We start from the raw sequence: 21894 nt of genomic DNA, 5'->3' as shown, positions 1-21894 counted from the left end.
GTATCAGGATTCCAGAGGTCTGACTACAGAGCTGTAGCTCTTAATTACTGCACTAAAGGTTCTCCCACAGGTTCTGTCTAGTCTGGACATTCTAAGAAGTGGGTGGGGGGTGTGTTTGGAGGGGTGTCTACTCTGATTGTTATGAGGGATGGACTTAGTGCCACGACCTGGGTTTGCTCAGCCCCTCTTATTATCAACCCATACTTTTCTTTACCATCAACAGGGCCCCTGAGTTTAGGCAATCTCTTGCATATTTCAGGAAATCAAGGCTTTTGGACATGGACTTTGGTGGACAAAGTCACTTGGTGAAATGGGAGCCCAGCAATGACTGGTCCCCTCTCTTCATTATTTGAGCCCATGTTCTGGAAATCTATCTAGAGAAGCCAGGGAAAGTGGATCCCCCTGTCCCCCTGGTTGTTCCCTGAGAAAGCATGGGCTAAAGCAGAGAAAAGCAGGTCCCAGGAGGTAGGCCTTTTTTGTGGGGAGGGAAAAAAAGAGACCAGTGTTTAGGCAGCTGAGGTATGTTAAGTAAAAATATCTCCTCCCTTTCAGCTGAGCGCGTGTGTGTCATATTTCAGCCTGATGTGGTTTGCGAAGTTGGAGACCACAGGGCAACTCAGTTCCTGCTGCTGGCCAGCCTCCCCTCCCCCGTCCCCTCTGTAGCCTGCTCACCCCTGCTCTGTCCAGGACCACATCAGCAATTAGGGGAGAGAAAAGCAGTGGGTGTGGTGGGCAAGGCTAAGCTGCTGGAGGCCTGGGCATGGGTCCTGGCTTTGCCACTGACAGAGTGCTGGGTGACTTGGGCTGATGTATGCCTTTCTCTGGACCCCAGACTCTATCCACACCATGGCTGAACAGCAGGTTTTCAGCTCTGATGGCCTCCACATCAAAAGGCTTTGTGTTCCCCACAGGAGCGTGGCATCTGCATGTCTGAGAGCCCAAAATGAGCTCACAGAAGTCATGCACCTAAGTTCAGCTGCTCTTGAATTTGGCCTTTGTTGCTGAATGATGGCCCCATTTTGAAGACAGGAAGTTGAGGCCTAGGATTCATTTGCATATCCTATTCCTTATTCTAATAACAAGCAATATTAATGATGCCACTGTGCATAGATGTTAGCTGTATGTGTTACCTTTTGCTTGCACTGTTTTGTTTAATTTTTTGACAGCTTTATGAAGGAAGAGGACTCCATTTTATCGATGAGGAAACTGAGGCTCTGCCTAGAGAAATGAAATAACTTTTTTTTCTTTGAGCCTCATAATATCCCTGAGGTGGTCACTGGGTCATGTATTTTACTGATGAGGAGAACTGAGGCCCAGAGCTGTGAGCTCCCTTGCCCTGGACAGCCAGGTTCCTTCCAGGCCCTCCTGCTTCCCCTTGCTGGGCCTTGCTTTCTCTGCATCACAAACACCTCTGCCTCTCTCGCATTCAGTCCTTGGATTAATGAATGAGAACAGCTTTACCCTGGGTGGTGAAGTGTCCCTGAAACCCATTCTTCCAAGGGTTTGAGCCACAGAGTCTTGCAGGGAACTCTGAGGAAGGGACCAGGCCTGTGGGAGTGGCTTCATTTATTCTGCAGAGCTGGTTAAACAAATAGTTTTGTTACTGTCCAATTTCAACAAATATATCATCTGGGTCCGGCTTATTTGCCAAGCAAAGAATGTATATTCCGTCTATGTGAGCCTTCGGGTGGGGCTGGGGCTGGCTGAAGTGGCTGTGGCTGGCCTGGGCTCTTGTTGGCACTGTAAATACTAGTTAAATATGGGGCAGTGGCTTAGTGACATTGGTGGCATATGTATTTTTTTCTGTCCTCCTCCATGAACCTTTCCCCCCCTTATAATAAATGCTTATGATGGAAAATTTAGATGAAAAAAATATTTTAAAAAATAAGAACTATCCGAAATTCTACCAAGCAGAAGCAATACCACTAACATTTGGGCATATTTTCTTCCTGATATTTTCAGTACTTTTGTTTTTATGCCATGTAATTGTGGTCATACTGTTTTAAAATTTTCTATCCTGACTTTTTTGGTTTTTTTTAAGTATACTATATCTAAGTAGACAAATGCATACTTAACTTATTTCACTCTGAATAGATGATGGGATTAAAGTGAAATGATGTATTTTATTAAAAAAAAAAAAAGAAAAAGAAAAAGTTTGCCTCTTTTTTTTTTTTTTTTTTTTTGACAGCACTTAGAATCAAACCCAGGGCTCCACACAGGCTGGGCAAACGCTCTCCTGCTAAACTCCACCCCAACCTTACCATTTTAAATTACGCAAGTGATATATGCCCATAAGACTTTTATCACTCTCTAATATGCCATCTTTGATGTGCATATGCCATGTTTGCTTAACAATCCTCTATTATTAAATATTTAGGCTGTTTATAAACACTGTGTAATGAGCATCCGAATGCATAAGTTTTTGTATCTGCACAGTCCCATGGCAAGAAAGGCCAAAGAGTTAAGATTCCAGGCTGAGAGCAGAGAAAACTTGGTTCTCCTTCCCATTTCTGCTTTGCACTTGCGATAAGACCTTGAGCAAGTCACCTCTCCGTGCTTTGGTTTCCTCATCTGTAAAGTTAGGATTTCAACACTGAGTTCATAGGAATTTAAAAAATGCACAACATGATGTGTGGCAAGAACAGTCATTCAGGTGCCATGAATTTCTATTCTCTCATTTGATTCAAAACTGCCCTGAACAGGGAGGGGTAGATCATTCCCTTCTATGGACTCCAGGAGGGCCTGCCCATGTGTTCTTGGCTTCCTGAGTTCAGTGGGTTGAACAGTGCTATTTAAGAGGTAGACTTTTGTGGGTAGACTTGTGGCCCCGCCCCCTTTCCCCAGGGTATCTCTGTTTCTCTTGCAAGCATATTCCAGTTCCAATGACTGCTTTCTTTCTAAATACTCTTTCAGAAGTAGGATCTATCAGCCCAGCTTTCTTTTGCGGTTTTTTAAAAAAGACCATAGAATTCATGATTGTATACAGTTCAGCACCTGGCTTCATCTGAGAGCTTTTCCGAAATGTGGGATCTCAGGCTCTGCCCTTAGCGTGGCCATATTTAGCAAGTTAAATACACACACACACACACAGACACACACACACACACCCAGGACGCTAGTTAAATTTGAATTTCATATAAAAATGAGTGATTGTTTAAGCACAATATCCTCCTTGCAATATTTAGAACATACTTCTACCAAAAACTTTTAATGTGTTTCCAAAATTCAAATTTAAGTGGGCATACTGCATTTTATCTGGTAACCCTACCTATTCTGGGCCTACTGAATTCAAATCTGCATTTTCACAAGATCCCCATGGGAGTCATGGGCAAATTCAAGTGTGAGAAACATTGCACCAGGGCCCTTGCCATCAAAGGCCAGAATGGAGTCTTTTTGTAATGAATTCTGTTCGTAAAAGAAAGTGCACTATTTGTAAGGAGACTGATTATTCCCAAATCAATCATTTGTACACATCTGCATTTTATTTGTTTGTTTGTTTTTGTTTTGTTTTGTTTTTTGCAGTGCTGGGGATTGAGCCCAGAGCCTTTCCTATCACTGAACTACATCCCCAACCCTTGGGCTTTCTTAATTAATACCGTGTACTTGTATATTGTCAGCTGAAGGGAAAAATTCTTTGGTAAGAAGCCCTGGCCTCTCTCAAGGCTGCAGGATCCTCATCTATAAAATGGACCATATCCTAAGCCTCCCTTCCAGTGCTCATGCCAGGTCACTCCTCTGCCCCCGCACTTATAACTGAAGGATTGGACTTTGTATTCCCACCCCAGAGACTTTGGTGTATCTGTGGTCACTCTTGGCAGAGGACACTTCTCCTGACTGCCTCCTCACCTCAAAACAACAGTTTCTTTCCAAACTCCACTTTTATAGCTGGTTCTTAGGAATCAGGAATTGCTTGGCCCCATCCCTGCACCTCATGAACCCAATGCTCACACCCCAAGAGAACAAGTGTTCCCCTAAGCACAGAGCAGGCTATCTGACTGCTGTTCTACCACTGTGAGATTCCAAAAGTACCTCAACCAAAATGCTTTCAGTTGTGACCAGACCTAAGCCCTAGGAGGATCAAGGAACTTGGCCATGGTCACGCCCCTAGTTTGTCTGGGCTGTGTGATCTTGGGTAAGTCGTTTCTCTCTCTAACCTATCCCTGTCTCCACCTCCGAGAACTGGAAATGGCAACTTCTCTTGTCCCCTCACCTTGCCACCCCCTTCCGGGCGTCTACTTTTCCACCTGTCTAGGGTCTGATTGGAGCTGTCCTGCCTCCTGGTGTGGGTGTGAGATCAGTGACTTAATGCTCGGTCATTATGAAAAATATCTTCAGGCTCCTTATCCCCTCTAGGTTTTATAAAAAAAAGTATTGTAGTTGGACGTAAAAGATATTCCAGTAACAGGACCTGGTCTATAGCACAGATCTGTCTTGCTGCTGGGGATGGAGCCGAGGCCTAAGGCATACTGGGCATGTGCTCTACCCCTGAGCTACGCTTGAGCCAGGAGCCTGGATCTTTTAATGTCTTAAGATTCTTTTTATCCACCATATTTGTTCCCTTTCTCTTCCCAGCAGACTGTCTCTTTAACCTGTAACTGTGAGTGTCTAGAATCTGAACAATCCTTGAAATAGTTTACTGCCCAGTTGCAGAGTGAGGTAGGGCCTTCTTGAGCAGAGAGTGACTCAGTAGGAAGCCATCGGAAGGGGGAGAGATACGGCAGAGGGCTTAGCATTTGGCTTGGATACATGTTTCCACCACAAGGTTTTTTGCTTAAGAGCATAAACATTATTCTCTATGTATCCATGAAGGCAAACTAGCTCCTGGAGAGGCCCCAGTCTGTTTTGTATGTCCCTGAGCTAAGAATGCTTTTTATACTTTAAAAGAGTTATTTTAAAAAGAAAAAAAAAAAGTAAAAGAAAAGAAATAGGGTAAGTGGTCTGCAAAGTCTAAAGTATGTCTGGCCCTCTGCAGAAGAGGTTTGCCACCTCTGATCTACAGCAACCAAAGCTTTGCGTTTTTCTTGAGTGAGCAAGAGACCTAGCCTTATAGCTTGGCATTGAGTGAGACCAGGGTGTGGGGGAGGCAGCCTGGCTTGGTGGGAACTGCTGGGCATCTTAGCTGTGTGACTCTAGCATATTACTTTACCTCTCTGAGTCTATGTCTTTGCTTTGACAAAGACCAGTATTACCTACCTGGTAGAGTTACCATGAGGCTGAGGCATGGCGACTATAGAGTTTTAACACTTGGTGCACAGAAAGTGATGACTTCTTGAGGGTGGCCATTTGAATCCTTTTGTTGTTACTGGACACTAAGTCTGAAAGTCCACCTAGTGAACTGGGGGTGGTCCCACAGAATGAAAAAAGGCTCTGACCCAGCCTCCCCCCACTCCCCCCAGTAGCCACCCAAAGGTAAGCTCTGCAGCAGTTGCACATTGTGACTAGTGAAGCAGACTGACTTTGGGGGCCCCTCTGAATTTAGGAGCAACTTTCTCATGCTGAGAATGGAAGCAAAGGGCTGCACCTCCCCCAGCTGCACCCCCCACCCCGGCTGCCTGTCTGTCCTGCACAGGCTAACTACATCTTCTGTGTGCATTTCCTGCCTTTTGTCCCTCTTCAGTCAACTAAATCTGCACACGTACATCACCTGACTTTCACTTGTATGAATTGTAACTGCTTCTATGGAACTAGGGAGAGGCAACCTAGCTGCTTCTCCCCAGTGAGATCAAACAGCATGAAGTTCACTACGCATTTTCCCATCTTTGCTTATTTCTTATGCTGGCGGGTGGCCAAACCCAGCCAGCTGGGATCCAGGCAGGGTCTCTGAACAAGGCTGCAGGTAACGCTAGGGATGCACTCTGTACCTTGGGCTGGCCTTCCCATCTGGATGACTCTGACTCAGAATATGCTCCTTGCCTTGTGTTAGAAGTTATAATCAGCCAACAGGCACCAAGTGAGCACCCGCTGGGGTTATGAGAGCTGAGAAGAAACCTCTGTCTTTTCTGGTCCCATGGGGAGCTTGTGGGCAGTGGACTAGCGTCAGTGGTTTATGGATCTTGTTTTTAAATGGCTGTAGCCTCAAGGTCCAAAATGGAAAACAGACTCACTTAGAATTAGCTGGGCTCTTTGTAAACCCAGCCAAGTTTGAAAAGTGGGCCTCCTGCTGTCCAATCTCAGGGAGAGTGAGATGCTTTTCTTGCCCATAGATGGCAGCATCTGAACTCTCAGCAGGCTCTGTGGGAATGTGTGCAGACACGCGTGTTATGCGTGTGTGCTAGCGTATGATTTGCTGTTTTCTTCCTTTGGTGAATCTGAAGCTGTGGTGGCCTCGGCCCGAGGCTAGGCTCCGGGATATACCAGTGGCTGATGTGGAAATAGACCATTCCAGTGCAATGACAGGGAAGACCTGGGGGCAGCGGGGACGCAGAGGAAATAGTCTGTATAAGGGTTGCGTGAAGGATTCAGGGACAGAGTGCAGCTGTGTCTGGCTGAAGCCTGGCGGGGCTCAGGTGGAAGACAAGAACTGAGAGCTGCAGCTCAAGGGGTAGATCTCGAGGGCAGATCCTGAAGGGTGGACCTTGAGAAGGATGGTGAGTATGCACCTTGGGGGCCATGCAGGAGCCATGGCAGAGTCTGTGCAGAGAAGTGACTTGGTCTGGGCCTGCTTCGAGGAGGTGGCATTGTAGGGGAGCTAGGGGAAGCAGGAGGATCAATTAGGGACGACTGCAGCTGTCCAGGGGAGAGGAGATGGTGCATGGACCAAGATGTTGGCAGCAGGGGTGAGGCAAAGGGGTCCACTTCGGAGGTGGTCAGAGGCTGAGCTGGCAGGAGGTGGTGAGCGGGGACAGTGAGAGCAGCCGGTGGAGGAGGAACATGCCCTGACATCTGGCCTGGTCCCTTGTATATTTGATGGATGGTGGTGCTGATTGCTGAGAGGGGGACCCTGAGAGGGAGGTGGCACAGAGCAGGTTGGGAACACAGACATCACATCAGGTGAGCGTGTGATTTGGGGTATGTAGCAGAGAAGGGGGCTGGATTGGATAAGTTCCATCTGCCCCAGAGTTGACAGAGCATGAAAGGCCATTCATCACTCTGCAGGAATGATAAAACCTAACTTTGCTTTGACCTATCCCTTGGAGCAGGGAAGTTTCTCCCAGACTTTTTGAGAAAGGCTCACAGAGGTGCCATTTAACACCAGGTCCAGGGGCCCAGATAAATATCTAACCTCTGGCCTCTTAGGTTTGGTCTACCTTGATTCCAGGTCCACTGCTGTCCACCTGTGTCATTGACAATGCAGAAACTACCAGCAATGCCTGGGCCATTTACTGTCAGCCTGAGAACAGGGCTTATCTGTGTCCTAATCCCAGGAGCCTGCAGGGCCCTACTCATTTGAGATCTTGGACTCTCCCTTTGGCTCAGAGAAGCTGTTTTGGGCAGAGCAGTCTCCAGCGTGGGCAGAATGGGCTTGCTCAGCTGCTCCCCATATGTGCTCGGCATGATGGCGCATTCCTGTAATCCCAGCAACTCCAGAGGCTGAGGCAGGAGGATTGCAAGTTCCAGGCCAGCCTGGGCAAAAAAAAAAAAAAAAAAAAAAAAATTTTTTTGAAAAGGCCTGGGGACATAGCTCAGCGTAGAGGCATGGACACACACACACACACACACACACACACACACACACACACACATGAGTACTCTGGGTAGTGAGGAAGGGCAAAGCTCCAGTTTGCCCCTGAAAAGCAGGTGCTGGGGGGCTGAGCTGCACAGTCCACAGTGGGACCCGTGAAGGATGAAGGATGGTCCTTCATCTCCCTGCTGGTCCTGCCTTGAGTCAGGTCCTGGGCTGGGCTAAAGCCTCAGAGGTGCAGCTGACAGAGCCCTTGCCCTCCAGGAGCTGGCGACCTGGTGGGAGAGGAAGACCCATCACCAGAGAGTGGCAGTGCAGTCACAGAGCAGCAGAACAATAATACAGCAATACCTAGGTGGGAATGTCACATGTCACAGATTGGGTCCCCAAACTGCTCACATCCAGGATGAGAAAGATACAATTTATAGGGAAAAGACTTAGGAATTAAATGACTAATAATCACAGTAAACATATGCAAAAACCTTGACTTTTGCTTAGGTTACACAGGCAGTTAGGTGAAGGGCCAGTTTGTATAACCCCAGAGTCGTGAGTCACAGTCCTTGGGTTGACTGAATCCAGTCATGCACTAGGGCTACCTTAAATGCTAAAGGGATTCTAGGCTGGATTAATAGAGACATGTATCTAGAATGATGCAGGTGCGAGTTCTGTCTGCCTTGCATGTCTGAATGTCTAATTCTGGGTCTTGTGCTGTCAGTGGGGATGGGGTTCATCTGGAGCATGTCCAGGAATGGGGTGAGGGAACCAGGTATCCTTGTGTTGGAAGAGTGAAAGGAAAGAGGATGTGCAACTGTCATGGGGTGCAACTTAAGAACAGATGGATCACCACTGAGAAGTTCAAATTTGAGAGTCTTTATTAAGTTGGCTGGCTGACTGTCTCACACAATGCCCCCAAAAATGGCTATTAGGAGAACAGCCCCAACCGCAGGTCTGTAGGGGTTCTTCTACCAAAAATCACATCAATCATAAGTGTCTGTTGCTGTGATTCGAAATTACAAACTAACATCATGAGATCATCAACAGAGGGAGAAGTGGGTCAAAATGACCCTTACCTAGGTACAAACTAAAGAATGGTTACTAACATCCACACAAACACTGTTCACATGGTACATTGTTTAGGAGCAGTAGGAATCAAAAGAGAACAATTTTTCTTTACATAGGAATTGTCATTTTGTATTGTTAAACATGTCACACTAAGTAACCGATGATGGGTACAGAGGCGGGGTGTTCCCATGGGAGAAGCTTATTTCCTACATAACATGGAGTCTCAGAGCAACATGGAGTCTGTTTAGTCATTTCCCTTAGAATCTGGCCTAGAACATTCTCATGAAGTCAGATCTATCAGCCCATCACACAACTTGACTTGTCAAGAATCACTGTCTTCAAGTGTCCAAGGAGCAACTGGGAACCAGGGGGACAGATTCATTCTGGGTGACCTCAGAGGGCAGCACTGAGGCCAGCAGGCGCTAGGTTTTAGTGCATCCTCGGGACAAATCTTTTCATCAGCAGCAGGTGTTGGCAACCTCGACAGGAAGTGAGTGCCCTGTTACTGGAGGTGGCAGGGCTTGGGAGGTCAAGTGGGGAGGGGCCAGATGGGCTGAGGTTCTGGGCCCTTCTTTTTCAGGTGCTGCTGACTCCCCTGGTCCCGTGCTTCGCTCTCCCCTGGGAGCAGCTCTTGTCCCAGCACAGCCTGTAAGGTAGGTGCAGCACGGCGGACACCCATCGTCCTCCTGAGCCCAATCCTGCTGCCCAGGGGAGTCTGGAGGGACTCCAGGGGGAAGCGGCCACTGGTGGCGATGGTGGATCCAAAATGAGTCCCAGGATTTCCTCTTAAGGCTCAGAGCACGTCTCTGTCCCTTACCTCGGGAGGGGGCCGGGTGGTCCAGCAGGGAAGAGGCAAGGAAAGGCGGGTGCCCAAATGCCTGGCTCCCCGCTGGCTGTGCAGTTGTTGGTGATGTGAAGTGACTTTCCTTCTCAAGGCTTCTGATAGCTCTTCTGTAGAAGGGTCAATTCCCTGTAAGGAAGAGGGACGGGAATTCTGCCTGGAGGCTTTGAGAGGCCTGAAAAGCTGGGGTGTGGTCCCCAGGTCCCTGGCTTGTTGACCTTAGGAGCAGCACCTAAGAGTGAGTCAAGGGTGTGAATGAGTCACACCTGCAGGTGGCTGGCAGGGTGGGGCCGCCTGACTATCAGATTCCCAGGTGAGAAGCGGAGGTGGGTGGGGCGCAGGGGCCAGGGCGGAGTACTGGGCTGGAGTGCAGGTTCCCTTCCCAGCGTAGGCCTCAGTTTCTCTACCCAAGAGATGAGCACATCGGGGCCCGCCCCCCACTACCTGACAAAGTTGTCCTGAGGACCAAATAAGCTCGAGGATGCCAAAGGGAAACAGGAAGGAACACTTCCAGGGCGACAACCCTGCCAATCAGAACAGAAGGAAGTCTGATTAGCAGTAGAGCCTGGAGCACCTGCCAGCTCATGGCGTCACTCTTGGTGGCCAGAAGGAGGAAGGGACGAGTGCAGACAGCTTGCTTGTCTCTGCAGCCCTGTCTCTCTTCCCCAGAGCCTAGATCCCCAGCCCTTTTTTATGTTTTATTTTGAGACAGGATCTTGCTAAGTTGCTGAGGCTGGCTTTGAACTTGCAATCCTCCTGCCTCAGCCTCCCAAGCCACTGGGATTCCCGCATGTGTCCTCGCGCTGGACTGAAAGTGCCTTTTGATGGTCTCCAGGTTTCTTTGTCCTCAAAGCCAGGGATTCCTAGAAGGACCCGTGGGCACAGAGAGGGGCCTTGTCCCACTTCAGCTGCCCAAGGATCGTGTCTCAGTCCTTATGCTTCTGCTTTGATGCCTCCAAAAGCCAATCTGCCTCCATCATCTGCTCATGGAGCGTTCTATCTGTGCATGCTTTTGGTAACGATGGCACAGGGACCTTGTCTTCTGCCTGCCCCACTTCTGCAGACCCTGCAGGGCTAGGTCTGCTCGGGCCCAGCCTGTCACCTGAGAGCTTTGCCTGTTTACCCCGTCACTCCTCTGTCCCCTGCAGTTACCCACCTCACAGTCTCCAGAAATGTTGGTTCAACTGAGGAGACCCTAATGAGGTCCCGATCACACCCTCGCGTCTCTTCGTCCGCATCTCTGGCGCATGGATGCTTCTCCTTCTGAAACCCCCTCTTCTTTGCTCCTGGGAGGCTGTGCTGTCTGTTTTTGTTTTTCTCCCAACCTCTCAGATCTTAGTTGAGACCCAGTTTTTCTGTCTCAAATGTTCCCTGGGATTCTGATCACCTTCTTGTCTTGAGTTTCATAAATAGGTCCGTTCATGCATTCATTCGCTTACTCATTCGTTCCTGAATCTGACAGATATTTAAACCTGGGTATTGGTGCCACAGATTCGTTCTCTCTTCAGCTATGAAGGAAATGATGGGGAAGGGGGTGGGGTTTTGTCTGGATGGGTCGGTCAGACAAGCCTCCCTGGAAAACCCACTGCCTGAGGAGGGACCGGGAAGTCATGGGGCGAGCGTGGATGGGAGGATCCCCCTGGCAGAGCAAATGGCCAGGAAGGCTCAGAGGCAGAGGCAGGAGGGAGCCTGGGAATCCTTCAGGAACTGAAGAAGGGAGGGAATGGGCCGTAGTGGGAGAGGAGTCCAGGGACTGGGAACAACCAGGTCACGTGGGCCCTGGAGTCTGGGATTTATGCTAGGCACTGGGACCCACTGGAAGTTTTTAAGTTGGGTAGAAACTTGGTGGAATTTCATTAGTAGAACCCTTGAAAGAGAGACAGCAGGAGGGCCATCCTAAGCCCTGAGGCTGTAATTTTTGGTTCTTCCACACTGGGGTGTCCTGATGCTGCACCATGATAGGAGCTTGGCCTTGGGCAGTCCTGGGAACGAGCACTCTTCCCGGATTTTCTTGGCTTTTTCTGTTTTTTTTTTCACTTGGAGGCCAAACCTCGCTGACTTTGGAGGGGGAGCTGAGTCACCCTTGCCTTGCCCTGGAGAGCTGCTCTCGTCCCTGAGGGAGACAGTAGTGGCTAGTGCCCAGAGTGCATTTCTGCTGCCAAGGGGTCCAGGGAGCCAGCAAGGGTTTCCGCTTCCCTTGAGATAAGCAGTGGGGGAAAAGGGGAGCCGGGCACTCCAGGAAGGGGGTTGCATTTGCTGCCTGGAGGAGCCCCTGTGCTTGGGGACTAGTGACTAACATTTGGGAGTTGAGGTGCGACGTGGCAAACGGTGACCTGGAACACAGGGCTGGGAGAGCCTTGAATGTCTGGCCCTGGCCCTCTGGGCACCAGAGAGCATGACTGGGTCTTGGCTGAGGAATGACCTGAGCAATGGAATTTCAGAACAGTCAATAGCAGGAGGAGGGGAGCATGGATCAGTGAGGGCGGTGCTGGAAGCTGGTTGGTAAGAACAGTCACTGGTGAAACCTTGTCAGTCCCCTTCACTACACACGGAAAGATCCTCTGTGCCCCTTTCTATTCCTTGCCCTTGATTGGTTTTGCCCCCACTTCCTGCCTGAGCTGCCCAGAGCTGGGCCACTGCAGCTCCTGAGTCCTTCTCAGGCTCAGTTTCCTATCCGTGCAATGGGGCAGTAAGATTGTCAAGAGCTAAGTGATGGGGACAGTGGAGTCCTTCGCAGTGCTCGGTGCGTGGGATGGCATCTTCATCTCATGGCTGAGGAATCTGGGGTCCAGAGAGGAACAGTGGCACATCCGAGGTCTCTTCAGTGTGGGCCTCGAATCTGATCATTTATTCTAATTTTTCCAGTGCTGATCATTTTAAAATTCCTGAGTCAGCTAGAAGAGGAAATAAAATGGACCTTGGAGGGGCAGGGGTTGTCCCCAAACAGCTCTAGGGAGCATCCTGGCTAGAGGACCCGAGGGCATTGCTTCCAACCTCCCTAGTTCACATGTGGGGAAACCGAGGTGCAGAGAGAGGTCGTGACTGGCCCAGGGTCCTCGGAGGTCGGAAGCAGGAAAGGGGCCCAGGCAGAGCTCCAATGATCTGGAGCTTAAGAAAGCGAAGCCCAGTGCGGACAATGGTTTCCTGAGGGGGTGTTGGTTTGTAATTGTGTGGAAGAGAAAGACCAAGTCGGGAACTGCATGCCCGTGAGGTCTGTGGAGTCAGGCTGGCACAGCTATTTTGGACTAAGCCCAAGGGTCCTATTTATAGGCCAGTGCGAATAGGTTGGCCCTGTCAGAAGGCCGCTTCCCTCTGCCCAGCCCCACCATGGCTGAGGAGGAAACCCTCGGGGACAATTGTGACCCATGGGTGAGTAGCAAGGGATCTGGAGCACTCAGAAGAGGGGTTCCTGGGAGCAGGGGAGGGTCGGCGGAGCCAGGCCCTCTGCAAGGGTGCAAGCTGTTCCCACCCTCTCCTCGTCCTGCTTTCAAAGTCCCCACTGTCTCACCCGGAGCCAGACTGTAGCAGCCGGGCCTCGCGCCCGCGTCTCCAGCTCCACCTCTCCAAACCCAACACCGCCACACCGCCAAGCCTCTGCTTCCGCCTTCCCTCCACCTGGCGGGCCGGGTCCCACGTGGGCGCATCCTTCAGGGCTCTGTTTCGGTGCTCCCCGTCCGTGCTCCCTCTGGCTGTGAGTTCCCTTCTTTGTGCTCCTGCTGCCCGTAGCACTTGAGTGACTCCCTGTCTTCCTGTGTGTGCTCCCCAGGGGCCTGGAAGGCCTGAGATGAGGCCTGACACTGAGGAAGGAAGGAAGGGGGGAAGGAGGACCGCGTTTGTGCCTGAGCACCTGCCATGAGGGCAGGCCTTGGGCGTGGTGACAGGTGTGAGGACAGGTGTGATGACGCCTGATCTGCGTGCCCCTCTGTACTAGACACTTTTTTATTTTTTATTTTGATTCATCGTACACAAATGGGGTACAACTTTTGTTTCTCTGGTTGTACTAGGCGCTTTTTACAGGCATGCAGGAGGGAGAGTCCGGCTTCAAAGTCGGATAGTCCTGGATGCCAGCTGTGCTCTTCACTTCCGGACTGTGTCGCTTTTGGCTGAACCTCTCTGAGCCTCGGTTTTCTCATCTCTAAAATGGGATGAAGCCAGCCACGGGTTTGGGGGAGACAATGCGTATGAAGTACTTAACGCGGCGCCTGGTCCATAATGAACTTCTGTGTGCGGTGGGAGGTCCTATTTCCAGGTGGGGAAACAGGCTCCGAGCTGGGGAGTTCCTTATCGAGGGCCCCACACGGGTTAGTGGCCAAGAGGAGAGATCAGGTGTGGGGAGTCTGGGCCTCCTGCTCCACCCTGTGTTCTCTCTCCCCGCCTCTCTTGGCCCCTTGGGCCTATCCTGTTCCCCAGATCAGGGAAGCTTTGTTTGGAATTGTTTTTCCTAAGAAGTTTCCTCTGTGGTGCCACAGGATGACTCAGAGGCCTGAGTCACTGGAGGATGAGGGAGGGGAGTCGTGGGAGGGAGGTGGAGGGAAAGTTGAGAGGGAGAAGGAGGAGGCCCCAATTCTAGTCCTGGCTGTCTCTTTGCCTGATCAAGTGGGCCTGCTGAGTTCCCTCTTGCCTGGCCTTGGTTTCCCCCAGTATGAGAAACCCCAGGTCCCGGCCCCCACCCCAGACCTACAGACCCAGAGACTGGGGTGGCCTGGGCGTCTGTAGTTTTCCTGAACTCCCTAGGGATTCTGCTGCACCCTAGTCTGCAGAGGTGTTGGGGTAATGACGCAGGCTGCTCCCCGCTGTGCCTCTAAGTGGTAGCTCTGGAAAGCTCGCTTCTCTTGCGGGGGACTTGGGCAGAATGGTACACTCGAAGGCTGGGGCTTTTCTTTTCTTTTTAAACAGCATTCTTGAAATAAAACTTACATAATTTATTGAAGTAAATTTGCATGCATGTACTTCACCCATTTTCATGAATTCAGTGATTTTGAGTACATTTACAGAGTTATGCAACCATCTTCATGATCAAGTTCAAGAACATTTTCATTATCTCCCAAATACTCCTTGTGCCTGCCTGCAGTCAGCCTCCTCGCCCTGCCCCTGAGCCCCCCACTGATCTGCTTTCTGTGTCTTTGAGTGCCCAGCCCCCTTCTCCTCTCCCAGTGTCACCCTTTCTGGTCCTGTGACTTTGTGCAAATCATTGCCCTGCTCTGAACCTTGGATTTCTCCTAGTGAGAAAGGGGATAATCACACCCTCCTCGCAGGTGGTTGTTTGAATGTCACCAAAATGCACAGAGTATCTCATGCACAGTAAGAACCGGGCACGTGGGCGCCTGGTGCTCAGCACACAGGACATCTGTTAAACAGACCTCGCCAACATTTTAAAGCACTCACTCTGTGCCAGGCACTGGGCTAAGCACCTTGAATGCATTATCTGTTTCAGTCCCCGTGACAGCCCTAGTAGGTGAGTATTCACATCATTTCCACTTTAATAGCTGAAGAAACTGAGGCACTGAGGAGGGAATAGCTTTTGCAAAGTCAGGTAGGTGATAATGGCTGGGAGTCTGTGCCAGAGTGTGACCCACTTAATCGCCATACTGCGTACCTGCCCCTCTCCTCCAACTTTGAAAGTGAATCGTGCCTCAGTGCGTGGATCCAGGACAAGATTGATGACATGTATTTCCAAGGGATAAGATCTAGATGTGGGCTTGGGATTGGAAAGGTGGTACAAATGCACACAACAGACACGATGGGGTACTTGAATCGTGATCTGGGGCTTAAGTGACGTGGGATGCAGCCTCCAGGTGGACACACAGGATGATGATGTGTGAGGAACACAGGACCTAGCGTGTGGCGTAGTTACTGGGTATATGTGACACTGGGCACAGTACAACGTACATGATACAGAGAAGGGGTCCCAAGGGTATGAGACTTGAGCTGTGGCAACCATGCAGGCTCTGAGGCAACAGTGGGACCCTTTTTCATTTGGGATCCTCCATCATGTCAGTGCCTGGGGCCCCTGCAGGCGGTGACAGGAGCCAATTTTCTTCTCCTCACAAAGGCCTGCCTGTTTTCTTCCCTCCTCCCTCCCTCCTCCTCCCCAGCTCTTTGGATGCCAAAGAGTGGGAGTGTCCCAGAGGAGTGGTGGGGCTCCAAGAACCCCCACCACGAGCTCAGAGAGGGGTCAGGGCGTGGGGCCCAGTCCACACTCTGGAAGGGCCTGCCATCCCCCAGGTCCCCTCTCAGAGCCTGCTAGCCAGCATTGGCTGGGCTAGGTGCAGGGGCCGGGTAGTTTTCCTCTAATCCATTCCCCCTCGCTCCCCTCCTGGCCTCCGCTGCTGGCTCTGAGCTTGTCTGCATTCCCGGGCTGAGGGGAGAGCAGGAGATCCAGGAAGCAAATTGGTAACAGCTGCTATGGAAGCGGTGGCAGTGCAGGGGAGGAGGCCGTGGACTGCAGGCACACATTTCTTGATCCCTCCTAGTACCCGGAGCCCACTACCAAAATAAGTCCTATCTGCACAAGGACCCCACTAGCCTGGAGAAGACTGGGGCTCAGAGAGGCAAAGAGCTTGTCTGAGCTCATGCAGAGGCAGAGCCTTGGCCAGCCCCCAGGCCTCCTGCAGCAGGAAACAGGTCATACTGACACCAGGTTAGATGGCACAGAGGATGTTGGTGGTGCTCAGGGGGCAATGAGGTTTGAAGGGCGTGTGGGCACCAGATTGTGGAGGGCCAAGCTTAGGAGTTCTGACGTCTGTCTGCCCTGGGGGCTGTAGTAGGGTCTCCAGCAGGGAATAACACAACCTCTAGGGACAAAGGGCTGAGTGGGGCAAGAGTTTGGGCCAGTGAGGAAGTTGGTGAGCGATTCCAGGGGAAAGATGGGGATGCTGAACTGGGTTAGTGGCCGGTGTGGGGGTCTGGGGTTTGGGTGTAAGGGAGGGACAGAGGGAGCAGTTGAGTATCTCTGCTGTGGTCTCAGCCCTTAGGTACTATCCTGGTGGGATGATCCTGGTTGGGACCTGCCACCAAGGGTATCCCAGAGCATTCCAGAAGCCTGCAGAGGGTCAGGCATCTTTGGGATGATATGGATGATTGACAGGTACCTGGCTGGAGGTGAGGCACAAGAGCCCCTGGGAGAGAAGGCAGCACCCATTCTGGAGCCCTCCTTCCTGCCAGGGTGGTGTTCTGAGAGGGGCGACGGCTTTCCAGTGCTGTGCCTCTGTAGGTTAAAAGGATGGAACGTACTTTTTAAAAAATCTGTTAGAATTCAAAGAATCAGTGACAATAAAAAATGTTTTGAGTGTTTGATATTATAGCTCAAAGTTTAAGATCAATTTCAGTCTCTAATGATACTATAGTATTTGGATGCTGTAGTATTTTTCTTTTTTTAAAAAAATAAATTTTACTATGTATACTTAAGGAATATAACATGATGTTATATGATATATGTAGGTAGTGAAACAAGTGCACATATCCATTATCTCATATAATTACCCATTATTTTTATCCATTTTGTGGTGAGGACAGCTAAAATCTCATTTACCACAGATCCCAAATACAGTTCAATCTGATCACTGTCTACATGGCACTTGGATCCTACACTTCTTTATCCTACCCATCTGCTACTTTTCCTCTGACCTTCATTGTCTCATGGAGTTTTTGTAATTGATTTTTACTGGTGTCAAGGACCAGCAAACCTGTGAGATGACCTGACCAGTCTGTGCCTGAGGATACTAAAAGTTCAGAGAGGTTGAATGCCTTGCCCAGTGTCATCCAGCTAGTGAATGCGAGGACTGGGATCCTCAGGTGAGGCAGAAAGGCTAAGCTCAGAAAGGAGGGGAGGGGGTGAGTAGCAAGGCTGCCTCTCCTGAGATGATTTCCTCTCTACCACCAGCCCCACCCCAGGTCTCTGGTCCTGGGGTTCCTGGGCTGGAACCCTCCGGCTCTCCCCTGCTTTGGATGCAAAGACTCTGGGGGTCCAGGGTAGGTGTGGGGGCTATTGAGCTGACATGTGCAAGGGCTGGACAGGTACAGGGTGGTCCTCTTTGGATGTCAGGGTTACCAAGCACTTGCTCAGTGCCAAGCACAGTGTCAGGGACTCCATCCTACCAGACACCCCACAGGGTAGGAATCATTATGCCTTTTATAGAGAAGGAAACTCAAGTGTTGCAGAAGGAGCCACTTGCCTGCATCCCCTGGTGGTAGGGATTTGGGCTTTCTTCGGGTTCATTCCTGGACATGGCCTGGTGGTCCCTTAGTGGGAAGGTCATTCAGCTGTCACCCTGTTGGTCATTCTTGTGTTGCTACCTCAAGGAGACTCAGTCTGTGCTCTTGGATTCTGTCATCTCCCACCTTTTCCCTGCACCTACCTGCTTTTCTTTTCTTTTTTTTTTTTAATGTAGATAGACACAATACCTTTATTTGATTTATTGATGGGGTGCTGAGGATCAAACCCAGTGCCTCATGCATGCGAGGCAAGCGCTCTACCTGAGCCACAACCCCAGCCCACCTGCCTGCTTCTGTTCTTCTCAGGGGGTTCTGCCTGCAGGTACAAAGTGACATCCAGCCAGTGGGCTTGAGCTTCCTGCCAGACCAGCACCGAGGGAACCCGGGCTGTGTGGGGCCCGAGGACAGAGAAGGGCTTCATCTGGAGCCTGCCGCAGGAGGATGTGGCACCATCTGATGGCAGGCATCCTTGCTTCCACTAGGATGGACCCTGGTGGATCCCGGTGAAGGATGAACTTGATCCCCAGACAGGCAGGAGGGGACTTGTGGCCCCATGCACAACATTATTGGCTCTTGCTGTTTCTTTCAGCATCCTTGAATCCCAGGGCCCCAAGGTCCTTAGAGATGGGCTGGTTTGCTTGTCCTCTGAGTCCTCTTGGCAGGGTCACCACTGGGACATCTCATTACCTCTAAGAAGAGAGAAGAGAACTACTATTTTTTCCCAGTTTATTTTTTAATTGTGATAAAATACATCATAAAACTTAACACCTTAACCGCTTTTAAGTGAACAGTTGGATGATTAAAGACATTGTTAATGTGTAACCCCCACCAGCCCCCCGCCCCACTGTCCATCTCCAGAACTCTTCCTCTTGTGGAACTGAAACTCTGTCCCCTTCCGCAGCCCCTGACAGCCATCAGTCTACTTTCTGTCCCAGAATGTTGACTACTCTGAGTTCCTCCTATGAGCATTTGTCTTCTTGTGAATGCCTTATGTCATTTAGCATAATGTCCTCCAGGCTGGTTCACAGGGCGGAATTCCCTTCCATGTGAAGGCTGAGCGACCTTCTGTGGTATAGAGGTGTATTTTGCTTACTTATTCATTCACCCATGGATGCTTGGCTTGCTTCCATGTTTTAGTTCCTGTGAATGATGCTGCTATGAACCCAGATATACAAGTCTTGCTTTTGGAAACCAGCCTCTTTGCACATCTATTTTATGGAAGGCATGGTTCTAAGATCTTTCACATTTATGGTCTCATTTCATCCTCCCAATTGTCATTCAAGAAAGACATTTTTAACCATACTTTATGCATAAAGAAATCAAGTCTCAGAGAGATACAGACTCACCCAAGTGCACCGCCTAACAATAATAGCAGCTTTCTTTACACATGCTTAATCTGCACCAAGCCTTGTGCTAAGCCCCAAACATATTTTACCTTATTAAATTCTCACCATAATCCTGGGAATAAGGCATTTACAGATGAGGAAATCAAGGGTCAAAGCACCAAAGTGTCTTGCTCAAAGCCACTCAACTGCTAAGTGGTAGACCAGAAACTTACACCCAGATGTTTCTGTTTGCAAAATCACAAACACAAGGCTACTCCCTTTGTTTTTCTCCCTCTTGGAAAGTCCTTCCTCTGGGTAGCTGCCTCCCTGGCTTCTCCTGCTCGTTCTGGCTCTGACTGGGGCCTCATGGACCCTGCCTCTTCCACCCGTGTCTTCTGCGGTTCTGGGCCTCTCTGTCCTGCTGCTGACTGGTACTTGTGCCAGTGGCAGGGGACCAGAATACAGTCATTTGCAGCCATTTGTAGGCCCAGCTGCTGGCCTGACAAGTCTCCCAGGGCTCCTCCCCCAGACAAGGGGAGATTGGCTGCCAATATGGGTCCTGGCAAAAAGGGTGCCAGGCTCACACCCATGGCCAGATCTCGCTGCTTCCAGGGCACAGGGTCAGGAAGTGGTGGGGCCAGGCCCTTTACAAATGTCCTGTCCTGGCTCTCAGCACTAGGTGGGGTTGGCTCCGGAAGCTGGGAAAGGGCCAGTGGCTTCAGTCCCTGGGATAGTTGGCCTCCCAGATAGAGGCTTAGCCCAGCCCACTGGCCATCTTCCCAATAGTTGTCCACACCCAGGATGGGCTTGGCCAAGGCAGATGCCCAGCTGGCCTGTCAGGGAGCCCTGTCACATGCAGACCAGGCCTTGGCTCTGGCCCGGTTGTCAAAGAGACCTGAGTTCTAGATTTCTGCCAGGCTCTTGCTTTCTGGCTCTGAGACATCACCCCTCTTGTTCTTGGTATGATCGTCCACAAAGACAGGAGGGACTAATGCCCGTGGTTGCTAAGAAGCCCTGCTCAGTGCTGTGTACTCTAGCAGGCTGTGCCTGTTCCCTGGACAGCCCTGCAGCTTAGCTTGACTCACTGTCCCTATTTACAGATGAGTGACCTGAGGCTCACAGAGGGAAAGAACTTGCTCCAGGTCACACAGCCCAGACCTGAGCCCAAGTCCCACTGTGGAATCTGTAACCTTTCTCCTGCCCCAGCGTGCTGCTCTCCTCAGTGCAACGGGCTGAACTCGGGCCTCTGGGAGAAGAACTCCTATTGTGTGTCATGCCTTAGACCCTCTCCTTGCTGCACGAGCTCAGTACCATTTTCCCCATTTTATAGTTGGGGAAACTGAGGCCTCGATCACAGGGGCTGAGTCTGCTAGATTCTAAAACCTGTGTTCTTTCAAGTTCACAGGGCAAGCTAGAATTTGCTGAGGCCCTGTCCAGATTCACTGGGTTTCATAACTGGCTTCTCTGTTTACTGACCGTTGTCCCTGTTAGCAAAATCCCAGGCCAGAGTGGCGGGTGAACAAGGAGGTCCAGAGAGATGAGCCAAAAGCAAACAAGCTCTGAGAGAGGGCTTCCCACGAATGGCTGGCTGCCTGGGAAAGCAAGAACAACAGTGTTTGGGGTGAAGAGAAAAGAACAGGGTGGTGTCTTCCAGGCTTGGCCAAGGCCTTTTGTACATTGTGGCCAGGAGTGGAGGGTGAGGGGGCGGCCACCTCCTCTGGTGTCTGGGAGCTGCCCTGGGAGGCCCACAGAGACACAGAGACTGGCCTGAAGGTGCAGAGGGAGGGAGGGCCTAGGTCCTGGGTCTACCTATGGGGCAGGAGGGCCTGCCAGAGGGATGTGGGCTGTACACTCCATGCTGTGCAAAGCTCCCTGCTGTTGCGTGGTGCTGAGGAGCATCCGGGGAGAGCCAAAATCAGAGGTCAGGGAATCTCCAAGCAAGGGTCTGGGGATTTTCCTGGGACACACCTTTGTTCTGGGCACTGACATGGAGCATCTGGAGAGCTAGAGGACTTTTGCGGTGCCTCCTGCCCTGGCCTGGCAGGTGTGGCAGAGACGGTGGCCCTGAACACTCCTGGTGGCCAGCTTAACTTGGGCGTGACTGGTTTAGCAACTGCAACCCTTCATCTGCATGTGGCCCTGTGGCTCCCTGCTTGGGCCAGGTGGTTCCAGGGACTCCTGCTTGATTCCCCGCAGCCAGACTGGGCTCTGGAGCCAGCCGGACATGTGTTTGAGTCTCAGCAATGCCTCCATCTAGCTGAGTGACTCTGGACAAATGACTGTCCTTCCCTGAGTCTCAGTTGCCTCAGCTGGGCCCAGAGGTGAGATAGTATGCTGTCATGAGCCTCCCCACCCCGAGTCAGGGGCTCTGGGCTGTCTGATTCAGAAGGACCTGATTCAGAGGCATCCTGGTCCAGTGCCCCATCTTCCAGGTGGGCACGCTGAAGCTCAGAGACATGTAGGTTCTGGGTATGATTGCACAGCCAGTACCTGGGAATGCCGGGGCTAGAAAAGAGGCAGAGTCTGAGCATAGGACCTACCCTGTCTTTTGCATATGGAGATGCTGAGGCCTAGAGAGGACTTGTCCAAAGTCACCCAGGAAGTCAGTGGCAGAGCTAGCCCTAGCAAACTTCCCCTCCCCAGAACTCATACATCTTCTTCCAGGCCCGAAGCAAAGTAGGACAGTTTTGCCGCATCAAAGTCACCACTTCTCAATGCCCTGTAGTGAGTGTTTTGGACTCTGGGCTCCCAGGAAGCAGGAACAGGGGCTTGGAGTTCAGCTCTCCAGGGCTACAGCCAGGTCCATAGCTATATGGCAGGCAAAGTATAGG

At 50.9% G+C, this 21894-nt stretch overlaps 1 protein-coding gene across 1 annotated transcript in view; it reads left to right on the top strand.

Annotated features, from left to right (window-relative positions):
- The window catches only part of Gsn (gelsolin), a 54211-nt gene that overhangs the window by 3008 nt on the left and 29309 nt on the right, over positions 1 to 21894 (top strand). The window contains exon 2 of the mRNA XM_047524176.1: positions 9264 to 9336. The gene's annotated coding sequence lies outside the window, so the exon portion shown is untranslated. The remainder of the gene's footprint in view (positions 1 to 9263; positions 9337 to 21894) is intronic.

The sequence above is a fragment of the Sciurus carolinensis genome, chromosome 14 (genome assembly GCF_902686445.1).
Source record: "Sciurus carolinensis chromosome 14, mSciCar1.2, whole genome shotgun sequence".
Taxonomy (NCBI): Eukaryota; Metazoa; Chordata; class Mammalia; order Rodentia; family Sciuridae; genus Sciurus; species Sciurus carolinensis.
This window is presented reverse-complemented; position numbering and strand designations above follow the sequence as displayed.